Below are 20224 nucleotides of genomic sequence, written 5' to 3' on the forward strand. Positions count from 1 at the left end.
CTCATGTATTGTTTATATCTCCTAAATGCTTTATTGTGTGAAGGTGAAAGGATGAATGGTAAGTTCACTTTTGGTGACCTTAAGGTGGTGCCTTAGTGTGGGTGGTGGTATGAGATGCTACCCATACATTGCACAAGGTATAGCTTAAGGGTTACTTGAGGTCGGCTCAAGGTGAAGGTAAAGGTTGATATGTGATATTGTTCAATGTGAATTATGTGACTTTGTATGTTGGTTGTGACTTTTACTGTGCCTCTTGTATCAATGTTCATGAAGTTTTACAAAAACGGCATAAAAGCATGACTTTCAACTAAAATTTCCTTTTTAAGCATGTTTTTTCATGGTCATCATACTTAGTACATCTAATGTGCTAACCCCATTCTTCCCTTTTTCTTACTAAAGTGTAGGGCTTGAAGATATTGGTGTTCTATGCTTGGAGGATAGGTTTCTAAGCTGCTTGAAGATGAAGACTTGGTGAATCCTCATTGTTTTGAGGACAAAACCCATTATGTTCCTTTTATGTCTTTAGTTTTTGTTAAAGTTTTTGTATGGGCTAAGTCCCAATGTTGTATTCAAAGTATTAGATGGTTTGAGATATAGTATATAAAGTCTAGAAAGTCTTCCGCTTGCTTTTAATGAAAATGTCTTCGATTGTAAAGAATGTTTTTAATTCTTCTCTATTTCCTATGTTCTTATGTTCAAGAATGCTATGAGGCTTGTATTAGACCCCTTTGGGGTCAAGTACGCTGTGTTACGACTAGGTGGTGCTCTCGGGTCATGACACTCATCAATACCCCCAACGTAAACTTTTGATTGTCCTCAAGTAAAACTAAAGTTCCACTACACCATTTTAGGCCTACGGCCACCCCGGTAAAGTGTAGCCTAAACTTACAAAAAGTGTGGCCTTTGATAAAAGGCCACACTTTTTTACTTTAGGCAACACTTTTTAGGGGGTGGCCTAATGAAGCGTAACCTTTGACATTAGACCACACTTTTGAAGTGTCGCCAAAGCAGCAACACTTACAAAGCGTGGCCAAAGAGGTATAAAGGCCACGCTTTGGAGTATTTCATTAGCAACAATTTTATCTGATTATACTACACTTAAAAGTGTTACCTTTGCAGTGTTAATGGTTACACGTTAAAAGTGTAGCCTTTTATATCTCACCTACAACAACACTTATAAAGTGTAACTTTTCTTATGTACAAGATAAAATTTATAAACAATAAGCTACACTTTCGAAGTGTTGCAATGCTGTGTAGAATTTTTGTAGCCACACTTACGATAAAATTTAGTCTGCATATAATCAATAATCACAAATATAAGTGATATAAAGCACAAAATTTGCTTATAAATAATTCGAAATATATATTTCAAATCAAATAAACTTCGAGAACATGTCCCATACATATAGAAAGCAATTGCTTAAAGATCTTTACAAGCAATACATTCCACAAAACCAAATGTATTCAAACAACATTTATGATAATATATAGTACAACAACTCTTTATCGTTCACTACAATAGATCGAGTTTACTTCTGTCCTCTATTCATCAAATTCAATCAGTAACATTTTCCTGCACATTCACAAGTAAATTATAAGTTAGAGAATCAAATATTTCATTTGCTCACTATATTGTTCAATTCCCAGCCCCTTCCCAACTCCTTCACAGTTAATGAACCCCAAACATGTACGAAAACTATAAAATCTGGAAGAAAACAATAGGGCATGTATTCCAAGACTATCACAGTAGGAAAATATGAATGATAAAATAAATCTGGGAGAAATCAGTAGGTAAACTCCGTATGACAGTCTATCCCTACCTATTATTCAAAACTTATTCTTCAAACTCTAGCCTTATTATCATCTGTTGGAACTTTTAGAAGAACAAGTGATATGCAAAATATGGAGGCAAAAAGTCTAGCAGTGTAAGAGTCAAATTCCTGGTCTTTAATGATACTAGCAGATTCCGTATGACAGTCTATCCCTACATAAATTGTCCTTGCAATTGGGGAGAGTTGATGTTTTTGATAGAAGGATGCAGACAACTTGAATTGACACTAATAACCAGGCTGAAAGTCAGGCAGCTTTATGTAGACTGGACTGGTATGTTCAACATGGATACAGGAAGGAGATATTGGAGGTCGACTCAGAGCTATTAACCAAATGGCTCAACAAGAATGCCAAAACTCCACGGAAGATTCAGCACACCATCAACGAGCTCAGGAACACTGCTAGACAACTGGAATTCTTTAGGTATACACAATCCTATTCTAACAAGAATTATTATATCACTACAGAGGACAACTATGTCAAATCAGGAGCCCAGATTCTTCCCCCAACAAGAATCATTCCACAACCATACAAGGAAAAAAAGGAAAACAAAAAATGCAAGGCAACACATTGGACAGTTTCAGAAGAACATCAATCACGTCAACAATAAGAGGAGAAACACAAGCAACAAAATGACAACTACCTTGGATATCGATAACAATATGCAGACTATTAACAGAGAATGCTAAATACAAAATACCTTTTGAAGAACCGGATTATGATCTGACCTTGAAGAATGTGGAAGATTTGTGCCTCTTAGGACTTGTGTGCTACTTGCATCAACAGGTGAAGCAAGGTTATATCCTTGAGGATCTCCATAAGAGTAAGGAAAATCTAGGAGTGATTCAACACCAACAATATACTCTTTGCTAATACCTTGCTAAATCCATCCAATCCTTGGATGGGATATTTGAATTCCTAGAAGAAGATATTAATAGTTAATCTTTCAGTAACAATCATTAAATCATTAACTATAGAAATGTATGCCATCAGAATCAGAATCATGTGTTATGAGATTATCAGATTCATAGTGAGTTTCGAGTACCTTGTTACCATTCTTGTTTCTAATATATACATAATAATAACTACAGAAATGTATGTCATTATTTCAAGGATGAAATATAGTCATTTTACTATTAAGAGATCAGAAATACCTTTGATTTTGGTGTCTGCATAATATTAATTTCCTCTCAGCAAAACCTGAAATAGTTGAGAAGATTTCTTGGTTTAGAATTTTTTTTTATTAAAATGTGCTTATTAAAACTACATAAAAAATAATATATTTACATAATGGGTTTGCAAATTCCTCAATACTAGTCATTCAAAATAAAAATATAAGTTAGTGAAATAAATCATGTATGTAATATGCTCAATACTAGTCATTTTTAACAATACTTCCCTGCCCCTTCCCAACGTTGGGGTACTGTCATGAAAAATAGGACTCTTAGTTGCTATTAAAACATATATTTCATATGCTAATAAGATGTGACAGTAAGTAACTACAATAAAATCCATAAATGTTGCAAAGAAATTGTGCAGACCTTCTCGTAGTTGTTTAATATAGCTGGAAACAAGAAAAAGAGGAAACTAAATTTACGGTGAAACGATGACCAATTAGCAAAGCTGAACGTGAACCAGACCTTGGATCCAATTCCATGAGCATCCCAGTACCAACACAAAGCAAGTAGCGTTGCCGGGTTATCCCGAACCTGATAAAAATAATAAGTTGGTGCAATAGCAATCATCAATTTGTTCTAATACAAATCAAAGACAGATTCTTGAAGTATAACCATATATAATGGCTCATCTTATTTATTCTTGAAGTCAGCCAAAAAAAATAAATTATAGCCCTAGAGAGAAGAAAACTAATGGATCATTACTTAGGTATTAACACTGCGAGTATCTAAATTTATAGGACGATCTTCTCTGAAGTATGAAACACTTGTTGTCAACTAAAGGAACCCTTTGTCTATACAAAACAATATGACTGAAGAGGCTACGACTTACATCAACACTCCTAAGACATTTTCATGCAACTAAAATAGCATACAAACTTGCTAATTTGAGGGACTCACCTGTAAAGAGGCCAATTTCAGTTGACAGTGACTTGATCATCTCTATTTTTCCTTTTATTATGTTCTCTTTGTCCTCAATCACCTCATCCTTTCCTTTCAATGCTTGCTCAGTTTCCTCAATATTTGATTGTTAAATAAAACAGAACCCATTAGAAGGAAAGAAAGATGGCTAATAATTAATATTTGATAGTCCAAATTGAAACAAAACAAATTACATCGCAAGAACTAATCCAGAACTCACTGTTGCAGAATTATCTCACAACACAAGGAAAAAAATGTATGGAATTTAGCAACATGCATTGACATTGGCAAGCACAAAGTATGACAATAGCAGAATAGGCCCCTTTCAAATTTATAATCATGTCTTTTAAATTTTTTATGAGGATGTGTGAATTATTCTTGTTGCGACTCTCTTTTCCAAATTAGATATGTTACTTGCATATAATTTCCGATTTGTACAGTCACCAAAGGAGAAGTGTAATTGCGGATTATCTCCAAAATTGCATCTCTCTATTAAGTCATTAAATGTTGGCTAGTCATTAATCTTTCTTTCAAAACATACATATATTACTTATTTTCACTATACCTACAATCTTAGAGCTGATTTGTGTTAAAAATTGGACGGTGGACAACTAAACTTAAAAACTTATATCTAAGGAGAAGAAAGGATTTCTACTATACCCAAATTAAATTTAATATTTTGTGTTAAAATCTTTTTATTTTAAGTTAAGTAAAGAATAGAACTAAATGCAAATAGTTTGTAGCAATATAATGTTTCAATTTTGGGGTAAAAGAAAATAGAGAGAATATAAATTTGAAACATGCATCATCAAATCATATAAAGGTACAAACTCCATAAATGTAGAAGAACCAACAGAGACCTAGAAAAGTGAATGTTACCAGAGAAAGCATAGTACAGAACTCACGTTGAGAACAAGAGACATCAGCGAAATCCCCGAGCCATGGCGATGGAATTAAGGTAAAGTCGATTCTGAGGAAGTGTATGAGTAATAAAGCCACAATACGCCACACGACCTAGCACAACTGCCTCATGCTTATACTTTTCTAGAGAGAAAAAGTGAAGCAGTAGAAGCTTGCTTTCAAGTTCCTTTTGTCACCTCCTTTTCCTTCCTAACAAAAACAGTATTACAAGATTTTAACTGCCAACACTAAGAGGACTAATAAACAAGAGAAGGAACTTCCTTAAGGGTTTTCACTTGGTTTCAAATATGAGTTCAAATTTAAGAGAAAATCCTGCTAATACTCGAATCAAAAGTTTTTCATACTAAATAACAGCAGAATCAATACAAACAAAAAAGATATAATTACTCAAAAAAAGATTAGCAAATGTGCGTCAACAGAATCAAATAAAATGTCATAGAAAATTTTAGAACCACACTCAAATTTGCCTCGCTTGCTCATAAGTCAAACTTAAATGTCCCAACACAAATTACTATACCTTGGAGTTCCTTGATATGCTCACTAGAAGAGATGTGTTGTGCCTGAAACCAGAGAGATTCCAATAATAAGACAGTTGAGAAGATTGATTAAAATTGATGATTAGAATTTAGCAAACCTCAACTAATACTATACCTCCTCAATATTCTAAATCTAAAATTTAGCGTGGGAGCTTTTTAACTTCAATTGACAACAAATAGACCTGAAGCTAATGTAAGCTCCTTCTAGATTGCTATATTGTCTTGGAGATGCTTGTTTCTTGAAATCTATACTCTAGAGATTTGGTATAGGTTATGTAGAAACATGTCTTTTCACATATTTACTGTCACAACTGATATATAAGAACTTACATAACTGTATATTTTTTTTTGTTTATAGGATGTAGATGACTATATGTTCACCAAACATAATCAAGTTCATGTGTAAGCGCTAGAATTCCTGTGAAGAAAGAAAGAGAAGCAATAAAAATATTACTTCAACTCTTCAAGCTTATCATCAAACAACTTGACTGCATTACAGTGCACATAAAAAATCTTCCCATGCCCTCCAAAATTTGACTTCTTCTTAGAAAATTTTGCAAGCAAACTATTACAGTGCTATATTTGTGTAGCTACTTCATTGCTCTCTGTAAGCTCTTTTGTTTTTTATGGTGGATTAGTCTTATGTATTAGACATTGATATTACAAAATGGAAATATTCAAGAAAGGAAATGAATATTATATCCAAAGTCATTTTTAATATTACGATATATTGTTTATTAATATTATTTAGCAATAATATGGAAAATGTACCTCTTGATCTTTGGAATTATGGGCATATCAGTTACATGAAAATGAACCTGCGCCAATGAATTATTCTCATAAGAGGAATCTTATCAAATAATCAAATTCGTCAAACTTAATAAAGATATTAAGAGCACCTGAAAAGAAAACAAAGTATAAATTCAAGAACTTCGTAAGTAGAATCAAAACGAAGTACAAATTCAAGAACTTCAGAAGTAGAATGAAGATGTCAAAACCAGTAATTTCTAAGAAAGATAGAATCAAATGCTTACATACTCACCAATTTATATTTGTAACAGCAGGACCAACAAACAGAAAGAACAAAGAACATATATAGTTAAAAATAACTTAGAAAACTAGAGGACAACTACATTGTATCTGGAGATGATTGTGTAGCAGTCAAAAATGGTTGGAATGAGTATGGTATAGAATACGGAAAGCCAACAAGTCATTTGATCATCAAACGTCTCACTTGCATTTCACCGTACAGTGCATCTTTAGCATTAGGAAGTGAAATGTCAGGTGGAATTCAAGATGTGAGAATTCCAGACATTACAACCATCTAGACAGAATCAGGGATAAGGATCAAGACTGACATGGGGCGAAGGGGCTACATTAAATATATATATGTCAAGGGGATGACTCTGCACACCATGAAATGGGTATTTTGGATGACAGACAATTATAGTTCACATGCTGACACTCACTGGGATCCTAAAGCCTTACCAGAGATAAAAGGAATCAATTACCGGGATGTGGTGGCAGAGAACGTGTCAATGGTTGGCCAGCTAGATTGGATATCTGGGGATCCTTTCACTGGAATCTGCATGTCTAATGTAACAATTGGTTTAGCAGAAAAGTCCAAGAAAAATCCATAGGCTTGCACTAATATTGAAGGAATTAGCAGTAGTGTGCAACCTCCACCTTGTAAGTTGCTAGCTGGTCAGGGCCCAAAGAAATGCTTTTCCTACAGAAAGTTTACCCATAGATAGCATAGAGATGCAAAGATGTTCTTATAGATTGAATCTCTCATAAGCTTTCCATACATGTAATAGTTCTATTACTTAAGTACCCATACTTTTCATGGCTACTTCAGAATACCCTCAACATTACGCTACAAATATAACAATATAAGGACTTCATGTGTTCTTTTCCAAAATGGATGATTTCATGTTACACTATAAGAAGTAAAACTATGATTCTACAAACCGTGACTATCAACAAATCTAAGAAAGACAAATCTCAAAGTTCATTTACCAGTAAGGAATTGTGAACAACACATTTAAGATAGCAAATTCACGCTTCTGGATATCACCTTGTAGCTGAGAAATAATTTAGAAACACTAAATAAAACTAGGTGATTGTTCATAAGAATACAAATCTACAATCACATAGGGCATCCAGACTGAAAAATACATACAACTACTGCCAAACCACTTGAAAGTAAAGATAGGTCAAATTTTTAGGATAACAAGCAGTAATCACTTAGGATTTCCTAGTTCTACCAGCCAGAGAGAATCTAGTAACAAGAAGAAATTGGTACTTGGAACATTCTGATCACCTTGAAAGACTAATAGGACAAATATAACATAAGCTACTAACAGAACCATGAACTTGTCTCCACTGCATTTGATCTACGTTTTCCAAGGATCATCGAGAGGTTTGATAAGTACCCTACAAAATTTATGAAACAACAGAAATTATAAAACAACATCTCTCTCAGTGAGTTGGATTTGGATTGAAGTTCACAGATTCCCTCCAAATGAGCTCCTTGATATTTTCTTCAATAAAAGATGGCTGCTCAAAGTCAATACTGAAAGGCCTAGGACAAACAGGCTCCTCATTGATATCCAACAGAGTGATAACAAAGAACGAAAAGAAGGCTGACATAGTCACCATGTACCTGAATCTATCTCCATCGCCACTGCTCGTAGATTCTCCGATTCCTCTAAATTTCAAGTTCGTCGAATTGTTTATCCCGTCTCTAGGACAAAAGTGAAGAAGGATTAGGGAATCCCCACATGCCATTGATAAGGTTACTGAAGAAATTTTGGGTGAAATTGATTAGGAGAGAAACTTGGGTTAGGTTTCAATTTTTGAGTAGTGCTTTAGGCAAAAAGCAGCACAAAATTCTGATAGGGGAAAAACGTTTTTATTTTTGTATTGAGTGTTTTTTTTTTGGCCAATTAGAAATTGGAGGGAGAGTTGAATATTTGGGAGGTGATACAATATTTTGGTGAAAGTTTTAAGATAATTATAAGGCCATACTTGTCAAGTGTTGCTTTTAGAATTATAAAATATCACACTTCAAAAGTGTAATCATATGTGTAAATAAGTGTTGCTAATTATGTAATGATTTGGCAACACTTATAAACTGTAGCCTATACCGTTAAACAATACGCTTTATAAGTGTTGCCAATATTACAGTAGTCAAAAGGCAAAAACTAAGGCTACGCTTTAAAAACGTAGTTACAAATATTTTAGGCAACACTTTACAAGCGTTGTCCAGATTAAGTGTTGCCTTATGACTAAAATGGTGTAGTGTTCAGTAGTTCAAAAAAAGATGTCTCAAACAGTGCTACATTAGACTCAATCATGAATGCATAGAACAAGACTCAACTTACACATGCAAGGATCAATTGTGCACTCAAAGATTCAAATTGTGACTCACCATTATCAAAGATGCTCAAGTTCACAATACTTGCTTCAAATGCAAATTCAAACTCAACAAAGGTACTCAAATGCCCTCACAACAAAGATGATTTCATATTCACACACTATCCTTCAACAATTAATAGCTCTGGAATCACATACGACTCTTACACTCACAAAGATGAATACATGCACGACTTCACCGATAGGTTTTCCCTTATTTTCCAATCAACATTTATTTTAGCTTACTAAAGATCAAAAATGTCTTTTCAAGGCTTGTAACGAGGCTGAGTGTAAAGGTATGGTCATTTAGGCTCAGTGGCTGCTACCCTCATAAAATGTGGTATGAACATCACTTTTCTTCCTTTTCTTCAGCATTTTTACTCATGTTCAAAATTCACCCCATTATTCAACTTCCAATGGACTACCAGACACCTCATTTATTTTGTAACTTTCACAACTTTTTTATTTTTCTCTTGCTTTATTTCTCTTCTTTTTCTTTTTTTATATGGAGGGGTTCTATTTTTTTCAAAACCATGGAGCAAAGGGGACTTCTTAACACTTCTTGATTTAACTTCTCTTTTCACCACACCCCCAACTTAGGCTTTTGGCCTAAGTTGGCTATTCAAACAAGTCACACTTTATGAGGATTATGGGTGAATGGATAAAAAGGGGTCACAATAGCATCAAGTTTCTTCAAAGAAAATGGTAAGGCTCAAAGGGGTTCAAGCAAGGTTCACACATCTCACAAGGTTAGCCACAAAAGAGGTATATTGTCAAATTGTTTCACTCTTCAAAATTGTTTCCTAAGATCATTTCAAGTGCTTGCATCACTTAGTCAACCAGACCAATGGGGAAAATTCTAGGGGTCATCACACAAGGTTCAAATTAAGCTCATCACACAAGGCATTGGCACCAATATTAAATGACACTCATTCGAGCTAGTGTGCAATGTTCATCACAAGAGACTCCATTCGATAACCGGCTAGTCACAATGAGATGAAAAAAGTCTAGATATTGTCTATGCAACTTCATTTGGCCTCATCGTAGCCTCGTGTTCATTTTTGTTCGATTGAGAGCACTATTCAAGTCATTGGTATTGATCATGACCGATATTCAAATTTGCAAAAAAATAGCCACATTCACATACAACAAAAAGTGGCAAAATTTTTTAGATGGGTCAAAACCAATTTTCATTCATAACAAGGAGCTATAAGCTCAAACATCCACAAGATAGAATCAACTCACACAGTTTTAAATGCAAAACCCAATATATACACAAGAGGTAGGTATAGAAATACCTTAGCCCACCATAAATAAAAAGCAGTTGTCCTCAGATGCAAAAAAAAATAATCAAAAGTCAATAAAAATGATAGAAAGAGGGGTAAAGAAAGGTCCTGTCTACACAGTCGCTCCATCTGTCGGGGCATCAATGCCCGGAGTCACACTCTGATCTTGGGCATCAGTGCCCGGGGTGACCTCAGCAATGGCTCGACTTAACCCTGCCATGGATGTATTTGCCAATGAAATTTTCACGGCTGACTCCACCATAGCCTCCTCAACCTCTGTAAGGGCCTCATATGTGGTCTCCTCTTGGAGAATGAGCTACTCCCTATCCTTCTCTGCCTAAGACTAAGTAGCAGCCACCTCTTCAGGTCGAACCTCATCTCCGGTGGTAGCCGGAGGCACATCCGCATCAGCTGGCATATCAGGGATCTCCACAGTCCCAAAAATCATCGACATATACATGGACTTCAGCTAGTTCACATCTTCTCTCAACTCAGTAATAGCGGCCTTTAGGGCCTTCACCTCATGAGTGACTCCATGGCCCCTCATACAAACCTCTATCCTTGCCGTAAAGGCATCAATAGACACACTATGAGGTGTCACAGTAGCAGTGAGGGTTCTCCCAATCATCCCAGGGAATGTAGGCTCTAGCCTGGAGGCACTCCTATCGGTAGAATGGGCTAGATGCCCCATCCATAGTATCTCAACCTGGGTGAGTGAAGGTCGAGAAGCACCAGCACAACAGACTTAGGGGGCAACAAAGAGGTAGAAAAGCTCTGAGTTATGGAAGGGGTAGCTCTAGATATACTTGAAGGCCCAGTGACCGAAGTAGGCAATACTGCCTTTGCAGCTAGGGTCTCAGCGTCCACAACAAGGGAAGAATCCACCGGGGCTGCCTACTTCTTCTCAGCCTCATCCTTTAATTACTCCGTCTCGATCCACCAGATGTTTGTACATAAAGTTGGAATCACTTCCACGTCCTTCTTTTCTTTATTAGGCACTTGGACTCGTCTGCACAATTCGGTGATCAACACTGGGAATGGGAGCAAAGTATGATGCTGCCTAACCTTTATAGCCATCTCTTGGCTAATAATCATACCCAAGTTGAGCGACTTCTCAGCAATGATAAAACAAAGGCAGGCTCCATTAGAGTGGCGGATGATGGGCTCATTTTGAGACGACATGATTGTGTTGTTGATAAACCTAAACCAGTACCTCGCTCCCACATTTAAATCATTCATCTCTATGGGCACTCGGACTTCAATCCACCTCGGAGTATCATGTGAAAGGAGAGGAGCTAACCAACTATTCATGTCCCCCAGTGAAGTTATCTTGATCATACTGTAGTAGTCATCAACAATATTACTCGTACACTCTAGAATTGCATTGATATCGTCGCTATCACACCTCACTTTATTTCCCTTAATGACCACATAATGTACTGGCTTTAATGTGGCGGCCTTCCTCTTTCGTTGAGACACTAGAGCTCTGTAGGCAGTGCAAAACTCCCCGAACCAATTAGGAATGTAAGGGCCACAGAGTTTAGTAAATATCTGGAACTTGTGGGATTTCAATGTGCTCTAGATTTCAGGGTATCTGTCCACCACACGGTCTGTGGACAATCTTTTCTCCTCAATGAGGGTCCTCAATCCCTCAGCCTTTATTCTATTCATAGACCGGGGAGGAGGACCCTGTGCAGGTGGTTCTAGAACCACAACTAGGTTTGGGACGGGAGGAGGGGGTAGTGGCATGTGGTACCCGGATCTGAGATTGATCATTCAACATTTTGGAGCGCATTCAGCTCTCTAGGCAAGCAGTAGTTGGTCATCCTCAGGCTCAAAAATGTCAGCTTGAGGGTCCTGGTGCTCACCCTCACTCTTAGAAGTGGTGAGGTGAGTGAAGTACACTCCCTTACTGTCGGAGCTGACCTCCAATGACTCAACAACATGTGTCTTCCCATTTCCTTTATCCTTCCCACCTGTGGTAGGAAGTTTTGTGGCCTTGTTTTAGATGCAACTGCATCCTCATTGATAGTGATTCCCTTTGCCCTCTTGCGGGGCGGCATGTCTCGACCTGCTACTTTTGGTCAAGCCATATCTACAAAACACATCGAAAAAAGTTAGAAACAGTTCAAGAAAAGTGCAACATAGAGGTTGCAAAAAGACTCGTCGAACCGATCAGACAGTACCCGAGTCACTTAGGCGAGCCTGATCAGGCTCGCCGAAAGGACTGGCACAAAAATTTCCTAGAAAAAAATACATGTCGGAGATACGGAGGGCCTTTCTGGGAATCACCGACATCACTCGGTGAGCTCAGGCAAGTCCACCAAAAGTTACAGTGCAGTTTAGGGGTTAGGGGCGCAGTAATGGCGATCAAGGGAAACATTCAGCGAGTCTCCGAGTGAACTCACCGAGCTCAGGCTTCTCGCCAAAAGTTACATAATCAAATCTAACCAAAACATGATATTAAGGGTAATCAAGGGGGACTTTGGCGAATCGCCGAGTGGTTCGGCGAGCTCTACTCAATTCGTCGAACTTTCCAACATGCCAATTTTCAACCCTATTTCCCAAAATCAAACCCACAACCTCCGAACACAAAATCAAACAACACACTCCTGGAAATAACGTTAGACCCATACGACCCATGCCACCAGGGTACTCAGACTTCCCTCTGTTTGGCAAAAATTGGCCATTTGACGACTTTCGCCCTTAAAAATGATGTCAAATGCTCCATCATCAGGAAAAGTACGTCATTTAGCAGAATTGGGTTACTCAAACTTCACTCGTATAGTCCCAACAACAATTTAACATAACCCACAAATTTATGATAAATTTTAAAGCATGATACTTGGGAAATCAACAATATAAGCAATTTAACACAGTTACAAAACTACGATAGCCAAACTAGCACACAATTACAATTTTAGAGCAGGCCCATCACACATCAATAACATTTAAGGAATTGCATTTGAATTCAACCACTATTTAAGAGTTTTGGATTCAGAAAACCAACTTTTAAGCCGAATTACAAGTTTGTAAAGCTAGGCAGCACTGAAATCCAACTCCAAACATGACATGAACAAGCACAAAGCGATAAAAAATACAAAAATATAGAATCTATATAGTGCGGGTGTGATTGTATGAGGCTAAAAGTGAAGGAATATGAAATAGTTTGAAATTTTAAATATTTGGTATTTAAAAACCATTATGTTCACGGCCCTTTCGGCGATATTAGTCTTTCTCGCCGAACAACTCGACAACACGTTGAGTGGTTACTTGCCTCGCTGAGTTTTACACGACCTCCAGTTATTTTGGGGGTCCAAACGGCGAACAAAGTAGGGATCGTCGACTTGTTCGGCGAGTAGCCAACTCCTCCATAGGCCCACCAAATTTTAAAGACTCCAACTTGATGTTTTCTTGAGTCCAACAATAGTCCAAGTCTGGCTCGCCGACCTCTTCGGTGAGTCGCCGACTGGACTCTTGGCTCGCCAACCTGTATATTTCAACCACATTTCGCACTTCATCCTGCACAATCAACACATATTATTCAAAAAACAAATATAAAGCAATAAAAACATGGGTTGCCTCCCAAGAAGCGCCTTAGTTAACTTCGTGGCATGACACAAGTACCCACTCAAACTTCATTCTTGGGTTTACCATAGTGTCACTAGGCAATCCTCCATGTTGTCTTTTGTTGAGATGAGACGAAATATGGCCCATTTGGGTCTCTAGTAGCTTAATAGATATGGAATGAGAAGAAATCTTCTAATTTAGCATTGAGACATTCTCTTTCATCTCTTTCAACAGTCTGTCGTGTTATTCAATTTTGTGGAGAATGTGTGAGAGTATCTCTTCTATCTTTCCACCCTCATAATCCTTGAGCTTTTTATGCTCATGAGGATGAATGTACCTATCTTTCTTTCTGTACAGTACTTCAAATTCCATTACCTTTTTGGCCAAGAGATCCAGTTGGGTCAACATTTTGGCTATAATTTGGTCCCTCTCTTTCTCCTTGTTGGTCTTGCTCATGCGATCAAGGAGTTGGTATCCTATTGCATAGGGTTGTCTTATTAGACTACCTGGAGAAAGTTGGTCAGCCACTCGTCTATTCATAGGATCAAGAGCTCTATAGAAACAGTCAAATAGCATCTTGTTCGGGATTCCATGAGTTAGGCACTGCAACAATAGTGTCTTAAATCTTACCCACAGCTCATGGATTGTGTCACCCTCTAAATGCTTGAAATCTAGGATGTTATCCCTAAGAATCATCATCTTTGAAATAGGGTGGTCCATATGGTTACCATTGCTACAATATGTTCTCATTTCCTCTATTTTAGCAAACAACACGAAACCAAAACTAAAAGTAAGTTATTCAACTATGACTAAAAAGAACACAATTTAACTTCACCAAAAGAATTTACACACAACACCGCTCCCCGGTAGTGGCGCCATTTTGATTAATAACATTTCAAAGACACATCATCCAATTCTAAGCGTTAATGATCGTAAATAAGTATAAAACCCAACTAAATGAGTTGGGGTCAAATCTCACAGGGAGCTGTACGTGTTTCACATTCAGTTAGTAAGTATAACTGTGCTCAAATTAGTCACAGGAATAAAAATTATCGAATAAAGACAACATTCAAATTAAGAGGTGACACGAATGTCAAATGGGGGTTTTGGATTTTATTAAAAACTATGAACAGTCACAAACATTATGAATTAACAATATAGAGACGGATTCTTGGGAAGTGATCGATTATAGGCAAATATAGAGATATCTCTAATTGCGACTATTAGAAAATAGTTGGATATTAGTTAGTAGGCTAGGCTATAATGGAGGTAAATTTTCTCTCGAACAGTTTACCCCGAATCAAGTGATTTCTCTCAAACATCAACAACCATGCAAAATAAGAGCAGCCCACACTTTAATCCATTCACTCTCTCTCACTGAATGTGTGATATTGGTTTTAGGATTCACTATCTCGAGCTGAACGCAGGTCAACCCAATACCCACAAACAATTAATCAATAATCTTATTTCTAAAACCTCTCTCGAGAAAGACAAGAACACAATCATTCAACTGCATTTGCAACTACAATTTTTAAATTAAACCACAATTAATGATTAAAATCACTTCTAAATAGCATTTAAACTAACAATTAGCAATATGCATAGACTAAATTAGCCCATAATCACATGATCACACCCCAATAATTGGGGTTTTAGCTAGACATTATAAAAAGGTAAAAACCGTTACCAAATTGATTATCCATCAACTGGGTAAGAGTAATTTTATCCTTACAATGCTCCAATTTGATGAATCTCAAAGACCCACTTCAAATTTCTCAAAAGTGAATTTCTTCAATCCTTAAAAGCTAAGGATAACTCTAGAGAAAACTGTCTCAGATGCTCAAAACATAATAATAAGTTGTTCTAAAGGTTATTTGATACTAGATTAAATGTTCAAAAATATGTTTATAGTCGCCAAAAATGTGCTGCAAATAGTCAATTGGGAAAGTAAGTCGGTCTTAAAGAACCACTTGGCGAGCCGCTGATGTTTGCACAATCAAGACAAAGCTTTCAATGCAAGTGTCTACAATCGTACAATATCACAGATTCAAGTGTTACTGAGGATCCAAAGAATTTTAGTGAAGAGCTTTAGAAGGTTTTTGAGATCATGCATGTTGCTTATATTGAGAGGGTGGAACTATTTTCATACCAAATGAAGGGTGTCACTAGGATTTGGTTTGATCAATGGATAAGATTCGAGCTAAGGCTGCACTACCTACAAGTTGGACTTTTTTTGAGGAGGCCTTCTTGGGCGTTTATTCCCCCAACAACTGAGAGAAGCAAAGGTACGAGAGTACAGTCTTAAGTAGGATTCCTTGAGTGTTCATGAGTACAGTCTGAAGTTCACACAACTTTCCAGCTATGCTCCGGAGATGGTTGCTGACATGAGGAGCAGGACGAGCTTATTCGTTACTGGGTTATCTCGCCTGTGATCCAAGGAAAGCAAGGTAGTTATCCTGATAGGGGATATGGACATAGCAAGGGTAATGGTCCATGTGCAATAGGTTGAGGAGGACAAGTTGGGGGATAGAGAGAAGTTTAAGAACAATAGGGCTAAGACATTAGGGAATGAGTCCAGGCAGCAAAGGAGTAATGTGAATCGGTCTTCCTTCCAACAGAAACAAAAGGGACATGCTTCACCATATTCTAGTGCACCTGCATCAAAGAACAAAAGTAAGTACAATAGTCAGAATTTTAGAGCTAAACCTACCTATTCTCAGGGTAGTATGGCACAAGGAGGTAGTAAGCCTCCTGCACGTGCCAAGTGAGGTAGGAACCACTCAGGGATGTGTCATGATGGCTCCACTAGTTGCTTCAAGCGTGGCCAGAATGGTCATTTTATTGAGAGTGTCCTAAGAACAAGCAGGGTAATGGTAATGGGGGCAATAGATCCCAATCTTCTTCAGTTGCTCCACCAGACAGAGCTATATCTAGAGTAGCTACTTCAAGGGCAGGTGGAGGAGAAAACCATCTTTATGTTATCACTAGTTTCCAAGAGCAAGAGGATTCTCCAGATGCTTTTACTGGTATATAATCCAAGTCTTTAACTTTAATGTTTATGTTTTAGGAGATTCAGGAATGAGTTTATCCTTTGTAACTCCATATATTCTTCCTGAAAAACTTAGTGAGCCCTTCAGTGTTTCTACACCTGTTGGTGAGTCTATTCTAGCAGAAAGAGTTTATCGTGATTGTACCGTTTGCGTCAATCACAAGGGCACCATGGCTGATTTAGTTAAGTTAGACATGGTAGATTTTGATATTATTCTTCGGATAGATTGACATCATGCCTGTTATGCCTCAGTTTATTGTAGAACTCAAGATGTCAAGTTCCAATTTCCTAATGAGCCAGTCTTAGAGTGGAAAAGTAGTTCAGCAGTGCCTAAGGGTCGTTTTATTTCGTACCTTAAGGCAAGAAAGTTAGTTTCCAAGGGGTGTGTCTATCACTTACTCTGAGTTATTGACTCTAGTGTTGAGATACCTCATATTCAGTTAGTTTTAGTAGTAAAAGAGTTTTCAGATGATCTTCTCCAATTCCCTCCTGAGAGAGAAATAGACTTCGGTATAGAAATTATTCCCGATACTCAACATGTATCTATTCTGTCATATAGGATGGTACCATCAGAGTTAAAAGAGAAGTTGAAACAACTCCTAGAAAAAGGTCTTATTCAACCAAGTGTCTCACCTTGGGGCGGCCGATCTTATTTGTGAGGAAAAATGATGGTTCTCTTATGATATGAATAGATTACCGTCAGTTGAACAAGGATACCATCAAGAATTAGTATCCTCTTCCAAGAATTGATGATATTTTCGATCTAATTTATGGTGCCACTTGTTACTATAAGATAGACCTCAGATCTGGCTACCATCAGTTAAGAGTAAGGGAATGTGATATTCGGAAGATAGCTTTCAGGACCCATTATGGTCATTATGAGTTTCTGGTCATTATGATGGAATATTTTAATAGAGTATTCAAGATTTATTTAGATATGTTTTTATCATGTTCATTGATGACATTCTAATCTATTCGAGGAATGAGGAAGATCATGTTAGTCATCTCAGGATAGTTCTCAAAACTGTTAAGGATAGAGAGTTATATGCCAAGTTCTCTAAGTGTAAGTTTTGCTTGAGTTTGTGGCATTCTTAGGCAACATTGTTTTTGGAGAGGGAATTAAATTTGATACTAAAAAAATAGAGGATGTGCAGAATTGGCCTAGACCCATATCTCCAACTAATATTAGGAGTTTATTAGAGTTAACTGGCTATTGTAGAAGGTTCGTAGAGGAGTTCTCATCTATTTCATCACTGTTGACCAAGTTAACTCAGAAAACAGTGAAGTTTCAATGTTCTAAGCTTGTGATAAAACCTTTTAGGAACTGAAAAAAAGGTTGACTACTGCCCCAATATTGACCTTACCAGAAGGTATGCAAGGCTTGATTGTATATTCTGATACGTCCAGAGTTGGTTTGGGTTGTGAGTTAATGCAGAATGGCAAAGTGATAGCTTATGCCTCTAGACAGTTGAAAGTTCATGAGAGGAACTACCCAATCGATGATCTAGAGTCAGCTACCGTAGTATTTTCTTTGAAATTATGATGTCACTATCTTTAGGGTATTCATGTAGATGAATTCACATATCGCAAGAGTCTTCAATATGTGTCTAGTCAGAAAGAGCTTAATCTCTGACAGAGAAAATAGTTGGAATTACTCAAGGATTATAACATGAGTATTTTATATCACCCAGGTAAGGCTAATGTTATTGATAATGCCTTGAGCAGGTTGTCCATGGGTAGTACCACCCATTTTAAAGAAGATAAGAAATAATTAGCAAAAGATGTGCACATACTTGCTTGATTAGGAGTTCGATTAATGGAATCCACGGAAGGAGGAATAGTGGTGATGGATGGGGTTGAATCATCATTAGTGTCAAAACTGAAAGAGAAGCAAGACCAAGATCCAATTTTGCTTGAATTGAAGGCAAATGTTCATAAGCAAAAAATAATGGCTTTTCTACAAGGGGGAGATGGTCTATTGAGGTAATAAGGTAGGCTGTGTGTACTAAGGGTGGATGACCTCCAAGAGAGTATCATGGAAGAACCTCATAGCTCCAGGTATTCTATCCATCTAGGTTCGACAAAGATGTATCGTGACTTGAGAGAAGTTTATTGGTGGAATAGTATCAAGAAGGGCATTGCAGAGTTTGTTTCTAAGTTTCCGAATAGTCAACAAGTTAAGGTAGAGCACCAAAGGCCAGGTGGTATGGCTAAGAATATAGAATTTCCTAAATGGTAGTGTGAGATGATCAATATGGATTTCATTACTGGGTTGACACGGTCTCGTAGGAAACATCATTCTATTTGGGTCATTGTCGATAGAATGAAAAAATCAACCCACTTTTTGCCAGTGATGACTACCCATTCAACAGGGGACTATGCGAAGTTATACATTTAACTGGTAGTAAGACTTCATGGAGTTTCGGTCTCCATTATTTCAGACAGGGGTGTGCAATTTACTGCACAGTTTTTGAAGTCATTCTAGAAAGGCTTGGGTTCAAAGGTGAACTTGACCACTACTTTTCATCCTCAGGCAAATGGTCAAGCAGAGCGCACTATTCTGACCTTTGAAGATATGTTGAGGGCTTGTATGATTGATTTCAAAGGTAATTAGGATGATCACCTACCTCACGTTGAGTTTTCTTACAATAATAGTTACCACTCTAGCAACCACATGGCTTATTATGAAACTCTTTATGGGAGAAGATGTAGATCTCCTATTGGATGGTTTGATGTTTTTGAAGCTAGGTTGAAAGGACCAGACCTAGTTCATCAAGCTATGGAGAAGGTGAAAGTTATTCAAGAAAGGTTAAAAATAGCGCATAGTCATCACAAATCCTATACTGATGTTAGGAGAAGAGACTTAGAGTTTGAAGTAGATGATTGAGTTTACTTGAAAGTGTCACCAATGAAGGGTATTATGAGGTTTGGTAAGAAGAGGAAATTTAGTCCCTGGTGGTCTTTACAGAATATCGAAGAGGATTAGCAATGCAGCTTATGAGTTAGAGCTACCATAAGAGTTAGCAGCGGTCCATCCGGTATTTCATATTTCCATGTTGAAGAAGTGCATGGGAGATCTTTCACTTATCATACCAACTAAAGATATTGGTATCAAGGATAACTTGTCTTATGAGGAGATTCATGTTCAGATTCCAGATCGCCATGTTTGCAAGTTGAGAACAAATGAGGTAGTATCAGCCACAGTTCTTTGGAGGAATCAGTTTGTTGAGAAAACCACTTGGGAATCTGAGGAGGATATGAAGAACAGATACCCACATCTCTTCGAATCCGGAGAAGAACCAAATTAAGGTACTAATCCTTTTCTTGTTATTTATTTATAAGTGGCATGTTGTATTTGCATTTTCCTTCTTGGGTGATTGAACTGCATGTTAGATGTTACGCCCTTAGTTGCTAAGATTGATTTCATTCGAGGAGGAATGTTCCCAAAGGGGAGATATTGTAACACCCTGCAACTAGAAAGAGCTATAATTAAAAAGAGTCATTTTTGGAAAGAATGAA

At 37.3% G+C, this 20224-nt stretch overlaps 1 long non-coding RNA gene across 1 annotated transcript; it reads right to left on the bottom strand.

The window, feature by feature from the left end:
* Positions 1 to 5363: 5363 nt before the first annotated feature.
* Positions 5364 to 8190, bottom strand: LOC125842319 (uncharacterized). Its single transcript, XR_007443905.1, has 3 exons — positions 8049 to 8190; positions 6155 to 6201; positions 5364 to 5407 (listed from the first exon to the last, which is right to left on the bottom strand). It is a non-coding gene; the product is annotated as an uncharacterized LOC125842319 (long non-coding RNA).
* Positions 8191 to 20224: the final 12034 nt, after the last annotated feature.

The sequence above is a fragment of the Solanum stenotomum genome, chromosome 10 (assembly GCF_019186545.1).
Source record: "Solanum stenotomum isolate F172 chromosome 10, ASM1918654v1, whole genome shotgun sequence".
In the NCBI taxonomy this organism is placed as follows: Eukaryota; Viridiplantae; Streptophyta; class Magnoliopsida; order Solanales; family Solanaceae; genus Solanum; species Solanum stenotomum.